Raw genomic sequence first — 14,579 nt, 5'->3', positions numbered from 1 at the left:
TACTCTTTCCCAAGCCAAAGGCTGTGTTTTACTCTCAAAATCTGAATTAATATTACAATAAGGGACAATGGTTTATTTAGGTAGTCATGGAACATCCCTCCATGAATATATAGGATAAACACTAATTAAGAAGACGCATAGATTACAACTAGGGACAATACAAGCACGAACCTGAGCTTAAAAACATTGAACTATAAATAGCAAGAACTAAATAAGGTAAACACACCTTGTGGTTATTCCAAATGAATCAAACCTTTATAAATTGGATCATGTGCAAATTCATCTTCAATTGCTAGATTAGCTATTCGCTCGGTGTCAATGTCCTACTCCGGGCGCTTTATTTTGTACTGGTACGCTTATTTTGTTCGCCACGCTAATCTTTATTTGCAAATACCGCCTACTGGTCGTCACTTTCTCTGCAATGGCAATAAGGAAACTTGGTAATCATGTATAAATCATACATGCTAAAAACGAATAAATGTATACATATATGAGAAAGAGACTAACTGCTATTTTGTATTCGAACAATAACAAAATACTGCTGTAGGAATCAAGTGAACAGTCCAAGTTTTATCTGTCACAGATACATCGTTGATACACTCAATACTTTGATCTTACAGTTGTTGGTGTGTGGTTGGGGGAGGATAAGATTCGGTTTTGACACATATGGGCTCATCGCGAGTTATCCAAAAGGATAGCCCAAGGACGCAAGGACACTATCAAGTTTTTTGGCATAAAGCTCAAGAGGTATTAGAATGGTATGGTCAGGGACCGGCTATGGTGAAGCTTTCGAGAATCTTGAGAAGTTCAATACTTCACAAGATTGTTGGCTAATTTTGTTTGGGTTCTCGAAATTTTGCCGGCACAATGGGTGATCTATAAGTAGTTGAAGGAATCAAGAAGCTCAACAACAAAAATTACAACATGTGGGCGGCGTACATGGAGTCTTATTTGTAAGGTTGTAGTGAAGGTACTCAGTCGGAAGAAAACACCAATGGCACATTGCGTAAGTGGAAAATCAAAGCAGGAAAAGCAATGTTTTCCCTGAAGATCAAAATTGAAGAAGAATTGTTGGACGAAAAGCCACAACACCGAAAAAAGTATTGGACACCTTCCCCACACTCCTTTAAAAAAAGAACAAACAAGCCTACAACTTCTCAAGTATAAGCTATTATCAGTGGCACAACGGGATATAACGATTGTTCAGTATTTTCACAAGGTAAAGTCCACATGTGCCCTGAAATTTCTGAATTAAATCCTATTGCTGCCATTGTAGAATCTAGGATAGAAAGAATAATTATTCAGCCTGAAACCCGAATACTGAGGCTTCGTTGTCGTTACAAGGATGGCTGACTCAATCATCATTTGTTGAGTTTGAGAATAATGAAATGTTTGAAGGCAAATGTTACAACTGTAGAAAGAAAATTTATGTCGAGAGTAATGTTGCCACTTCCAAAAAACAAATAAGAACTTGAGGAAGATTGGGACCCCGAAACATCTTTTGCTACAGGGAAGTAGAAGTTAGCTCTCACAACAAGAAGTCTAGAACAGACTGACTACGAGAATCGTGGATTTAGGTTGTTCAAATCATATGACGGGAGATTAAGAGAAGTTGCAGTATCTTTCTGAATACATGGCATGGTAGTAATACCTGATAACCAAGGTTACCGATAGCCTATGTCGGTAATGCAGTAATGCTGCCCCGATATAGTCCTAACCAGGTGTCACTACAAGATGTCTACCATGCTCAGAATCTGCTCTGATTGGTACAGCTGACATCGTCAGGTTACTATGTCTTGTTCGATCCCCAAGATGTGAAGGTGTATCGATATCTCAAGGTCTTAGAATTGCCACCAACAAAGGGATGAAGATTGGAGTCAGTCTATGTAGTATAAAAAAATTTGCATAAGTAGACAAGACAAAGAGTAACGAGACAACAAATTTATGGTATATGAGATTGGGTCATGTTAGCTATTGTAAGCTAAATGTGATGATGAAGAAATCAATGCTTAAGGGGCTACATTAGCTTAGACATAGTTTATGCAGGATGCTAGTATGGTCAAACACATCAACTACCATACGAGGAGTCAAAATTCAAAGCAAAAGAACCATTAGAGTTGGTTCACTCTGATGTGTTTGAGCCTATCAAGCAACCATTGGTAGGTGGGATGCAATGCATGGTGACGTTCATTGATGACTTCTTCATGTACGTGTGGGATTTCTTTATGAAAGAAAAGAGATAGTCGAAGGAGAAGTAGGAAAAAAGATTCGTTGCTTATGCATAGATAATGAAGGAGTATAACTCATGTGAGTTCTTCCAATATCTACGATAATATGAAATACGTCACCAATTCACTTATGCCAACACTCCACAACAGAACGATGTAATAGAAAGAAAGAATTGACATCTTGCAGAGATATGTCAGAGTATGCTACATGTGAAAAATGTACCAAAAAGGTTTTGAGTTGAAGCTATGAGAACTGCAGCTTATGTGATCAACAGGCTTTCTCAACTAAGGTTAGAATTTGTTTCACCCTTTGAGAAATTGTGGGATACGATACCTATAGGAGTTTGTATTTGTTCCAAGTCATCCACCCCATTTAGAATCAAGAAGTGGCAAGCAAGTAAAAGAGAACCAAGAAGTGGCAAGCAAGGAAATAACCAAGAAGTGAGTTCCATTAAGTGTGAGTGAGATATAAGGTCTTTGTGAGGAATGTGAGTTTTTTAGAGTTTGTCTCTAAAAAGTAAGAGAGTGTCATAACCTTTAAAATTGTGTCTTCGAGAATTTGTGCGTTGTAATATTTGTGAGTGTAATACAAATAATTTGTTTACTTATTTTGTCTAACACTTAAATATTAGAGTTGTGTACTCTACTTTTCTCAATTGTTTAAAAGCAAATTTCAACCTTCAGGCGATGGTTGTGGTACCTACAAGAGAAACTTGATGATAAGCGAATCTAGCTTGTATATGTAGCTAAATATTTATAAGACAAATATATTAGGAAACTGATATTAGCACTCTAAAAATCTCATTTTGCACACCTTACAAGTGTATTTTTCTGTCTAATTATAGAAAGTTTGGAATGCCAAATGAGTTTTTTGAGGTGCTAATAACAATTCCCATATATTGTTGCCCTATATTTTACATGGCATGCTTGACAAGCATACTATTAATCTGCAGAACGGCAATATATTTTAGTATGATAGTACTTAAATCAACAGTAATGCCAAACCATGCGTAAGAAATCAATTGAGAGAGAGAGAGAGAGAGAGAGAGAGAGAGAGAGAGAGAGAGAGAGAGAGAGAGTAACTGTGTATTGGATCATCAGAAACATTGGCAAAGTCTGTTTTGGATGAGAGCAATAGCAATGCAATGAAGAGAATCATGCAGACAACGCAGGCCTTGTGAACCATTGTTTTAGGTATATGTACGCAAAAGAATTTGAGATTGGAAAGGAAAGTATGAACGCAAAAGAGCAGAGAATAATTTGTGATTGATTTACTTGATTATTTGCAGTATCACAGATTGTATATATATACATGTTACATCAGTTGACTTTGTAAAGCCATAGAAGGCAAATATTAGAATACAATACAATAGTAAAGACAAAGACTGAGTGAATCGTGCAGTGCAGCAAATCACGTCCTAATGGCAGATTAAATACGACCAAGTACATGTCTCATTAAATACGTTTTTAATTTTTAGTAAGGCTAAATAGCCAAAATGGTCCCTGAGATTTGCATAACTCATCACTTTGGTCCCTAATATTTCAAATCAATCAAAGTGGTCTCTGAGATTGTTCACCATCCATCATTTTGATCATTCCGTTAAAAACTCCGTTAAGTGTCTCGGAGCTCTTGGCCGGAAGTTTGGGCAATTTTCAAAGCTTCGTAACTCAATCGTTTCTTAACCAAATTCGACCCATAATATATCAAAATGAAGATAGGAAAGTGTAGAATAAGATTATACCTATTTGGAAGCCCAATGGTTGCCGGAGATGGCCGGAAAATAGTCTCAAAGTTGATTGGTCCGAGGGAAAACTGGAAAACACGTCGGAAGCTGGGTTAACTTTAAACGTTCATAACTTCTTCAATACTAAATGAAATCAAGTGATTAAAAAACGAAAATCATACTTCTCTGCCACTTTCAAGCCGTTTTCCGGCCAAACCATGACGAGTTAGCCGTAAAAAAGGTATCATTCTCTTTGTCTTGTCGAGAAGTATGATTTTCGTTTTTGAATCACTTGATTTCATATAGTATTGAAGAAGTTATGAACGTTTAAAGTTAACCCAGTTTCCGACGAGTTTTCCAGTTTTCCCTCTGACCAGTCAACTTTGAGGCTATTTTCCGGCCATCTCCGGCAATCATTGGACTTCCAAATAGGTATAATCTTATTCTACACTTTCCTATCTTCATTTTGATATATTATGGGTCGAATTTGGTTAAGAAACGATTGAGTTACGAAGCTTTGAAAATTGCCCAAACTTCCGGCTAAGAGCTCCGAGACACTTAACGGAGTTTTTAATGGAATGATCAAAATGATGGATGGTGGACAATCTCAGGGGCCACTTTGATTGATTTGAAATGTTAAGGACCAAAGTGATGAGTTATGCAAATCTCAGAGACCATTTCTACTATTTACCCTTTTTAGTAATGGTATTTAGTTATTTGACATTTACACCAAATAGTTAGTCATTTGACTTTTGTATATATCAAATAATTAGTTATCTGACATTGAACTTAGTATTTCCCTTCATGCTGATTAGTCAAGGTCGTTGCCCCATGATTGCGATTTATGAGACTCAACTCTTCCAGAAACCAAACCATTCCACGGTCATATATTGAAAATCAAATAAGTACAGCAAAAGAGAAAATCAAATAAGTACAGCAATAGATTATAAGTAAGAAAATAATAACTATGGTATAATTGGTCCTCAAGTCAAATGGTACGCCAAAGTAAAACTACCAAGTTTTTTTTGGCCATAAGGTAACCAGGGTCCTCTCCTGAGCAGATGGAGAGGATCCTTTTGACCAGGCTCATCGGGCCGTTCATTTTTTATCCAACGGCTACAAACAGAGGACCCCTTTAAAAGTTATAATAATTATAGCCGTTGGATAAAAAATGATCAGGAGGATCCTCTCCATTTGCTTAGGAGAGGATCCTTTTTGAAATTTTACCATCATTGCACAACAAACATACACAACCGGATGCACAAATTTACAGAGAGCACACCCCCTGCAATTGCCGAAGTTCAAACCCAGCCAAGCCCCAGGAACATAACCGTAAACAAATTGCATCATCCTCAAACAAACACCCCACAGATCAAGTTTGCATCCACCAAGGGAAGGAAGCCAATGGGAAAAAACCTCCCACAGGCAACAGTGCTGAGAGCGACACACAAATGGAAGGTGGTGGTGTAACCACCTGAGCCCAAGCTCTCCACTCCTTAGAAAGTCGTGAAACACAGGTAGAATGATAACGTTACAGATCGAAACAATGGAATCAAGATCGGATGAAGTCACGCGGGAGAGAAAGAAAATGATTTGAGTAGATGCATGGAGGTGGAAAGATTATGGGGGAGGATAAGAAAGGATAGATTGGAAAAGGAGAATTTCCGATCGGGGGCAAAGGCAAGTTAAATCAGAAGCCCAAGGGGGTGGATGACAGAGGAAAAACGGGTAGGAAAAACAAAGAACAACAGAGGAGGAAAGTAGGAAGAATAACAGGGAAATGGGCTGCCACTGACCCTAGCCACTGCTAGGGTGACACACCCGACCTCAATATCCTCCAAATGCCAGGGCAGGCACGTGCTGGCCAACACCCGAGAATGACAAAGCCATATTAACATGCATGAAAGTTATGAAGAATAAACGAACGTAAATGAAAACACATAAATTTAACTAATATGAATATGCAATTGTGGTCGCCTGTGCTCTTATGGCAGCCGATGAAGAATTTTTCAGTGACTTACGACGGCATGTGGCTGCTGGAGCCGCCACCTTGCGACAATGCGTGAGGGCGCATGGGGTGGCGCGTGACTGTACCCAAGGTCCCTTTTTATGTTTTTCAACATCCCGAATTAGTTTATGACGCCTGTTTCCTGAAATTCAATCGTTTGAGTGTAGTTTTGTTAATTGTACACTTTATGTGTTTAGGTGACACTATTAGCGGCGATTCCGTCATTTCTATTTCATACGGCTATATGACGATAGAGTATCTGTGAGTGGATCCCTTCTAAAATGCATGTTTTAATAGTAGAAATGCATACATGAAATGCATAATTTAATGATTACGTTTTATGAGATATTATGCTTACTGAGAATATTTTGGAATACCATATTTTATCGAACTCATGTTCTTTGTAGTATAGATGATAGATAAATTTATATTGCTTATGAACATGCTTTTGCACACTTTTTTATAGTATAGATGATGAATGACTTTATACTATAAAGATGTTTTTGAGATATATGTACCTATGTTTGGAAAGACTATGTTCAATGGTTTTGTGCTTATCTATTGGTCACTACTCCGCCATGGGCGAGGTATATGGTTGTTGGCTGTGGGTCGGGAGAAATAATCTTTGGCTTCGGGCCTAGAGACATGGAGCTGGCATTGGGCCAGGAAAAATAATCTCTAGCTACGGGCACAAAGACATAGAAGCTGGTATTGGGCCGGGAGATATTGTTATTGGATACCACTATTTATCACACTATATACGAGATATGTTTTGGAAAGGTTTTATGGCATGCTAGGGTTTCGGAAACCTACTACGTATTATGCTATTGATGTTTTCATTAAAACTTTGGGAGTTAGTATGTTGATAACTTTTTCAGTATTATATATATATACATACATACATACATATATATATATATATATATCAATTTGGTACACTCATGTTTGTTCTGCACCCCCTCAGGACATAGAAACGAGGATTACGACCTGAGCTACAAGGCATTCCCCTACTAGTGACATCGTGCCATCTCTTCTACTTTGATGTCATTGTAATAGCATCTTTTGTTGTATTCTGAATTAGATTATGCTCTGAACATGTTATGCATTACCATTATGTTTTTTTCATTGTTGATAGTTGAATATTACTTCATTATATTAGTTTTCGAACAACATTTATATGCATGTTTTCCATGTTCTCGGCTTACGCATTAATTAAATGGCTTTCGTCACCCTCGGGTGTCGACCAGCACGTGGCCATTTTGATGTCCCACGGACATCGGGATCATAGTATATCACAGTGGAAAAGGTAGCACAACATCCATATCTTTCAAAATGTTTCGTATCTATGCTACATCATCTACAGTGTAGGCTAATGCCTTATACTCAGCTTATGCAGAACTCCTTGAAACTAAATCATGCTTCTTTAACTGCCAAGACATTAGATTATTCCCAATGTAGACTACATAACCAGTGACTGACCTCCTTGTGTTCAAGTCTACAACCCAATTTGAATCACTAAATGTAGTGATTCTCACTTCTGTATCAGTTGAAAATGTTATACCATTCTGCATAGTTCCTTTTGGAAACCTTAAAATCCTTTTAACTTCCCTTAAATGTACCTCTGTAGGTGAAGCCATGAACTGACGTACAAAATTTACTACATATGCAATATCTGGCCTTATAAAGGTTAGATATTGCAAAGATCCTACAATACTTCTATACAAACCTGGGATCAATCAACACTTTTCCTTCAAGGGCTAGCATTGGATTGTGTGGCTTACATAGTGTTGATGCTGGCTTACAAGATTCCATTCCAGCTTTATGAAGAAGATCTTTGACGTACTTAGATTGATTTACACAGATATCACCATTCTTCTTGTAATTGACTTGCAACGCAAGAAAGTATGTTAACCTGCCCATATCTTTGAGTTCAAACACCTCAGATAACTCTGTGATGACATTTTGCACCTTACTTGAATTAGAACCAATGATTATAATATCATCTACATATAACAGTAGTATGATAACATCACCACCACACTGTTTGACAAATAAACTTGAATCAGATGCTGAAGCTTTAAATCCCATTGCAGGTAGGTAGCTTGTGAATTTGGAGTTCCAAGCTCCTGGAGCTTGTTTAAGTCCATATAGAGACTTGATAAGTTTGCATACTTAGGATGCATTAGTCATATCCACAAAACCCTGACGTTGTTTCATGTAAATATCCTCTTGCAATTCACCATGCAAAAATGCATTTTTGATGTCTAGTTGTCTTAAATCCCAATATTTGATTGCATCCAATGCCAAAAGTATCCTTACTGTGGTGTGTCTCACAACATGGCTAAAGGTTTCTGAATAATCAATCCCTTATTCTTGAGAGAACCCTTGTGCCACTAGCCTAGCTTTATGCCTTGAGATTGTACCATCTGGATTCTTTTTGAGTTTGTATACCCATGTGCTGCCAATAATGGATCTATCATCTGCTGGTGGTGGTACCAATTCCCAAGTTTGTTGAGCACTTGTTTCCACCAGAGAACCTCCTATTGTTGTGGTTAGACCTTTGTTGTGAATTAAAGGTCTTTCCACCATTACTTCCATGGCTAGATCATCCATTGAAAACATTTCCCCCCTGATTTCTTTGATTATTTGAGCTTTCAACTTGTTCATAGCCTTGGTAGCCTCCTTAACTTTGTGAACCTGAAGAACTTCCTTGAACATACATTGCAGACATTAAGTTAGACAAGGTATTGAGTTTTGACTTAATACTTCCCTCAACACCAAGAAGCTGAGCCCTGAAAATTTTCAATAAAATTGGAGTTTCCCTTGCAAGAATTACTGTCTTGATCATCTCAAATTCTGTTGGCAATCCAGATAAAGCAGCAATCACCAAATCATTTTTAGTGATCTTTTCTCCTGCAACAATTAATTGGTCTCTAATACGCTGCAACCTAAGCAATTTATCTACTGAATCAACCCCCTTTTGTGCAGTATGAAATTCAATCTTGAGTTGATTGATTCTTACAACTGAGATAGATGCATATCTCTCTTCCAAACCTTTCCACGCTTCCTGTGAATTCTCGCAGCCAAGGACATGATCCATAACTTCATTCGAAAGTGTTGCAATTAACAAACTAAACAAGAAAACATTTTTCTTGACCAATTCATTATAGGTTTTAGTAATTTCTTTTGTCACACCAGCATCAAAAAGATCATATCCCCTAAGAACCGACTTAAAACTGAAAGCTCCACTTTACAAAGTTATCTTCTTGTAGTTTGACAGTAATCATACCCAAAAGACTCTCAATTTTAACAGAATTGAACGCCATACTTTCAACAATTCAATATACTTTTCACAAATGCACAGGAAACCCTCTTACAAATTCACACTATGTATTCAAGATTTCTTTGGCATATAACCAATTCTATCAGCTACAACTTTCAACTAACTTGCTGACATGGCAATGCTGATGTGGCACTGATGCTGTGGCAATATCTTTTATCTTCAACATTCCATACGTTCAAGATAAGTGCACGTGATTCCGGTTCCCACTCGAATTTATAAATGTCCAAATGACTTGAACATTAGTTCAAGATAGTAATTAATATATATTTTTATGTATATCAAAAGCTAATAATAAGAAATAGTAATCACTAAAGTGTAGAAAGTTGAGCTAGTTTCCATCGTAAAATCAATTGGTAATAAAGGGAATAACACAACCTCTTATAAGCCCTTGCAAGGTTTCTCCTTTCAATGATATGTGACTTTCTCCTTTCAATAAGAAATAGGAATCACTAAAGTGCAGAAAATTGAGCTAACTTACATCATAAAATCACATATAGCAAATTTTCAAGCCAAATACGTGGATAACACGAATTGAGTGATATGAAGCGCGTGTAGCCATTAAGGTTCACACGTGGGCTAATCTGCTCTGATACCATGAAGAAAGTTGAGGTTCCACCATAAAACCAATTTGTAATATGAGAAGTAGTACAACCTCTTATAAGCCCTTACAAGTTTCTCCTTTTAACGATGTGAGAGTCTTACCTTTCCATCCTCACAAATAAATCCACCACAATTCATTCGTATAAAACCACTATTTCAAAACCTTTAGAAAATATAAATTCGATAATCAGAAATATTTCGTAAAGCAATCTCTGTAAAACACAATTTTCTAACCGTGAATATGAAATTCCATAAAGCATAATACAAGGCATGTTTATATCATGAAATTTAAAATGCACGCTAGACTAATAGTTATAAAATATTCATTTAAGAAGGGGTTCACTCACCGATGATGAGAGTATAATCCACCATAGGTGCCCCATAATTCAACTTTGTATCATAACATCGCACCTATAAGATAACACTTAGCTTTACTAAGCATACTTTAACATTGTACAAATTCTAACACCAAATAAGGGTTTAGGATTTACCCAATCACAGATTAAGGATGAAAGAGGGTAGATTTGTCTCAGATTTCACCGGAGTTGCACTGGTGTGGGTTCGCTGGTTTCTGGAACTGATTGCAGAGAATGAACAGAGGTGAAACACCTCGGTTTCACATGGGTTTGCACTAGAATTTCACCAGAAATTCAGATAATTTCCTCATGGCATCATAACAGATGAAATCGAGTCAAATTCACTTCGATTCGACATGAACATGTCGGATTTCCATTGCCGGTTTTCTGGGAATAAAACAAAGATGCATGCAGGTGTGAAATCGAAGATTCATATTCCAAAACCTTACAAAAATCTCACAAAACTGTCATAGGTCCGACCCCATTAAAATTCTAACAAGGATTCGCTTTGAACTCTCGGATTTCCTCCGGAGTTCGTTACCGGAAAAACTGAGAATACATGCACAGATATACAGAGGTTAAACTTCTCGAATTTAAACTTGAAATTAACACGCAGAGCACGGGTTAAGCTACCTGAGTTTCGAACGGGACCAATTCGAGCTCATGGGACCCCAAGTTCGACGGGTTCCTCGCCGGAGCTCCATGCTAGAAGCTGGGGTGAAGAACAAATAATCACAGAGGTCAGAGACCCATATTTTCGAACCCAGATTTAATCCAAGATGCTAGAAGGCATTCAAAGGTTGTAGCTTGATTCCATTAGAGCTACTCTCACCGAGAACCCCTGCTTGGATTCTCCTACTTCCCATTACATAATTTAACATACCACGGTACCATAGGGATCCCCAGGTTGCGCAGGTTTTGTATTTGGTGGTTTGGGGTCTCGATTTAATTAGAATCTGTGGTGATGGTGTCTCGAGCTCTCGTTGGGCTATGGTGATGTGGAGAGAAGAGAAGACAGAGAGTTTGAAAAGAGAGAGTGAGTTCTAGAAGGTGGAAGGTGGAATGTGTCACGGGAGGAGAATGGATCAATGGGCCGGTTACAAATGCTACACAGTGGTGGGTCCCACACCTAAATTTTGAAAACAGGTTGTTACAACATGTTTCGTTTTTATATAAGAAAAAAAAATGAGTTTTAACGAAAAACTCAAGGTACTATTTATTTTAACGAAAAATTACATTTTTATACTAAAAAGTCAATTCTGATACTATTCACTTTACCCTTTATTTTGTCATTGTCATTCAAACTTAAAGTTTTCAAACCCTTTTCATTAGTTTTCTAAAAAAAAACCCTTGAAGACCTTGGAAATATTATTGGCATTCAATAATCTTATTTTGCATTCTTTATGATTGTATTTTTCCTTTTTAAGTATAAAAAGTTTAGAGTACAAAATAAGAATTTTAAAGTACCAATAATAATTTTTTTTTTTTTTAAATCATTAATTTTTAACCAAAAGCATTAAAGGTCTTATTTTTGTGTCAAAAAATGACACGTGACATTTGAAGAAGTGAAAATGTTCGAATAGAAATATTTATGCCACTGTTGCTAGCACTTTTTCCCCTAAAATGAAGAAATATTTCCCTTTATGCATAACCCATTAAGTGATAAATAAACAGTAGCAAAGAGCGTAATAACCCATTAAGTGATAAATAAACAATGGCAAAGAGCGTGCGACCTTTTTTTGGATTATTTCTTCCATTGTCATCTGAAACTCGACATCATTCTCATTTTCTGCCCAAAATGCAGATTTATCATGATTAATGAAATGAATTAAAGTCATGATTAATTTAGTAATTAACGTCGCCACTCACTCTCATACACGTCTTCCAGTAGTTCATATATAATCAAACCGCTTACCATACATCAGTGGTGCTGCTTAGATATACTAATCAAAACTCAGTTGATTCTGGAACCAAAAATAAAAACATTAAGAAACTTTGGTTGGTTGCTGCTGTCTAGAAAGTGTTAAAAATATTTGAAGCATAAAAGTTTGAAAACATCTGAAATTTAACGAACAGATGAAGTAGATGAGCAAGTGCTTAAATAAAAAGTAGAGGGCATAAAAATGAGAACAACCCTAACACGCATGAACTGAATACGAAAGTAGTTTGTTACTTTGTTTATCAAGTTTATGAGAACGAAATAACTGCCATACTTTTTATGATGTAATGTAAGGGTTCTACTTCTATGCTACGAGTATTGGATGGGGTATGGATTCACGAGACCGAGACATTTTTTAGTGTGTCGAGAACACGGCTTGGTACACAAGCTGTAATAATACAATTGGTTGAAAACTTGAAAAAAAAATTTCTAATCAATTATATTATGACATTTAGTATATTGAGCCGTGAAAAATTTATCTACCAAACCATTCTAAATAATCCAATGCTTGTAGTGTGAAAACTAAAAGGAAAATGGAGTTTGCAGATGAATATAATTTCTTACGTAATTGACTTGATATTGAATCATACAATGATACATGGCTTTATACAGTAAAAGGAAGTCTACTCTAGGTAAATACATCCTGATTGCTTGATAATTACATTAGGATCCTAGCTATAATCACTCTAAGTGAATCGTTGACTTATTTTCTTTCCTTAAACATGTAGCATGAAAAACATTCCCGTAATGTAACTTTGAATAATATTTTATTCACTAAAAAAAATAAAAATTTTACAATCGGGGCGATCCCTGATGGGTCCTAGGTGGCCGGCTCATGGGACTTACTTTCCTATTCCAGGTGGGTTAGATACTATTGGTACGCCTATTTGCGCCCCTTTCTTTGCCAAAATGGTCTCCATTTGCATTTGCAGATGCTGCGACCTACTAATCATCATCTTCCCTGCATCATATGCAATGATAAGAAGAAACTTCCATCATTAGTTGACATATATAGATGTTAAAGGCTGGTTACCTTTTCACTTTTCTAGTTTTTATTTTTAATTTTTTTTAATTTGTTTGAGAACTAAAAATTGAAATAAAAAAATAGAAATCAAGACAAATTTTAAATATTAAAAAAGTAGCTTTTAATTTTAATTTAAAAAAAAATCGCAAATGAAATATTTATCAGACCTAAACAAGAATTCAATTTGTGCATGAGAGAGAGAGAGAGAGAGAGAGAGAGAGAGAGAGAGAAAGAGAGAGTAACTGTGTATTGGATCTTCAGAAACATTGGCAAAGACTAATTCTGATGAAAACAATAGCAATAGAAAGAAGGGGATCATGTAAACGCTGCAGGCCTTGCGAACCATTTTAATTACTTGAGATATGAAGTTTGGCTCCTTCGTTCCCGTAGCTATTAGCTAAGCCAGCCCTTTTTATATATAATGCGACCTAGGCTACACCACATATATCTAAACGCGTTTTAGCCTTTTTTTAATTAGTACTTATTTGGCATTGAACTGACTACTGCATGCTAAGTCAAATATTAATGAGACTAGTTCAATCTTTCATACAATGGAGCTCGTATATGTACGTGATTCGAATCCCCACTCAAATTTAAAACCAAATGACTTGGACACAAGTTTGAGATAATTAATAATATATTGACGTATATTAAAATATGAGAATGTGAAAGTAAAAGAGTCTAGCATTGGTAAAAGAAGAAATATTGTAAGGACTTATTAGATATTGAGCTATATTCCAAATTGCCAATTGGTTTTATTAAAAATAACTTTAAAAAAATTGACACGCAGGACCCGTGCATCCTCACACATATTGTTTATGAAACTTACTACACTATTTATGAAATTTAACGGTACTCCATTATTTATGAAATGTACTACACTATTTATGAAACTTACTACTTTGTTTATGAAACTTAACGGTACTATACTGTTTATGAAACTTAACGGTACTACACTGTTTATGAAACTTAACGCTACTACACTGTTTATGAAACTTAACGCTACTACACTGTTTATGAAATTTATTTAACACTCGCTGGGCACACATGTTTATATTTTATGTTTTTCTTCTTTTTGTCCTTATCATTAAATAAAATTATTAGATTATTTTTTGTTAAAATGTAAAGTTTTGAAGTCAGTTTCATTAATTTTTCTTAATTATAAAAGTAGAAAGCTGGACAATGAATTAGCTTCCAGTTAAGGATGAACACCCAGGCTAGTTCAAGAAGGTGATTAGTTTTTGTGTACGCAAGTAATACTTATATCATGCTCGTATACATATGTTCGTATTAGACTTGTGGAATGGTACGTACCTGCTCCTTCTAGCTATTCCGTCTCAGCTTGCAATGTGATCTC

At 36.2% G+C, this 14,579-nt stretch overlaps 2 long non-coding RNA genes across 3 annotated transcripts; both read right to left on the bottom strand.

Annotated features, from left to right (window-relative positions):
• Nucleotides 1-5: 5 nt before the first annotated feature.
• LOC103419800 (uncharacterized) lies at nucleotides 6-11,333 on the bottom strand. 2 transcript variants are annotated; one of them, XR_003773610.2, is made up of 4 exons: nucleotides 10,893-11,330; nucleotides 10,395-10,646; nucleotides 10,251-10,314; nucleotides 6-416 (listed from the first exon to the last, which is right to left on the bottom strand). It is a non-coding gene; the product is annotated as an uncharacterized lncRNA (long non-coding RNA). The 2 variants fall into 2 exon arrangements; XR_526968.4 differs by lacking the exon at nucleotides 6-416 and having other exon boundaries at nucleotides 10,083-10,314; nucleotides 10,893-11,333.
• Nucleotides 11,334-12,737: 1,404 nt separating this feature from the next.
• LOC103435361 (uncharacterized) lies at nucleotides 12,738-13,608 on the bottom strand. The gene is made up of 2 exons (XR_529401.4): nucleotides 13,466-13,608; nucleotides 12,738-13,159 (listed from the first exon to the last, which is right to left on the bottom strand). It is a non-coding gene; the product is annotated as an uncharacterized lncRNA (long non-coding RNA).
• Nucleotides 13,609-14,579: the final 971 nt, after the last annotated feature.

The sequence above is a fragment of the Malus domestica genome, chromosome 05 (assembly GCF_042453785.1).
Source record: "Malus domestica chromosome 05, GDT2T_hap1".
NCBI classification, from domain to species: Eukaryota; Viridiplantae; Streptophyta; class Magnoliopsida; order Rosales; family Rosaceae; genus Malus; species Malus domestica.
Note: the sequence above shows the minus strand (reverse complement) of the source record. Positions and strands in the feature narration are given on the sequence as shown.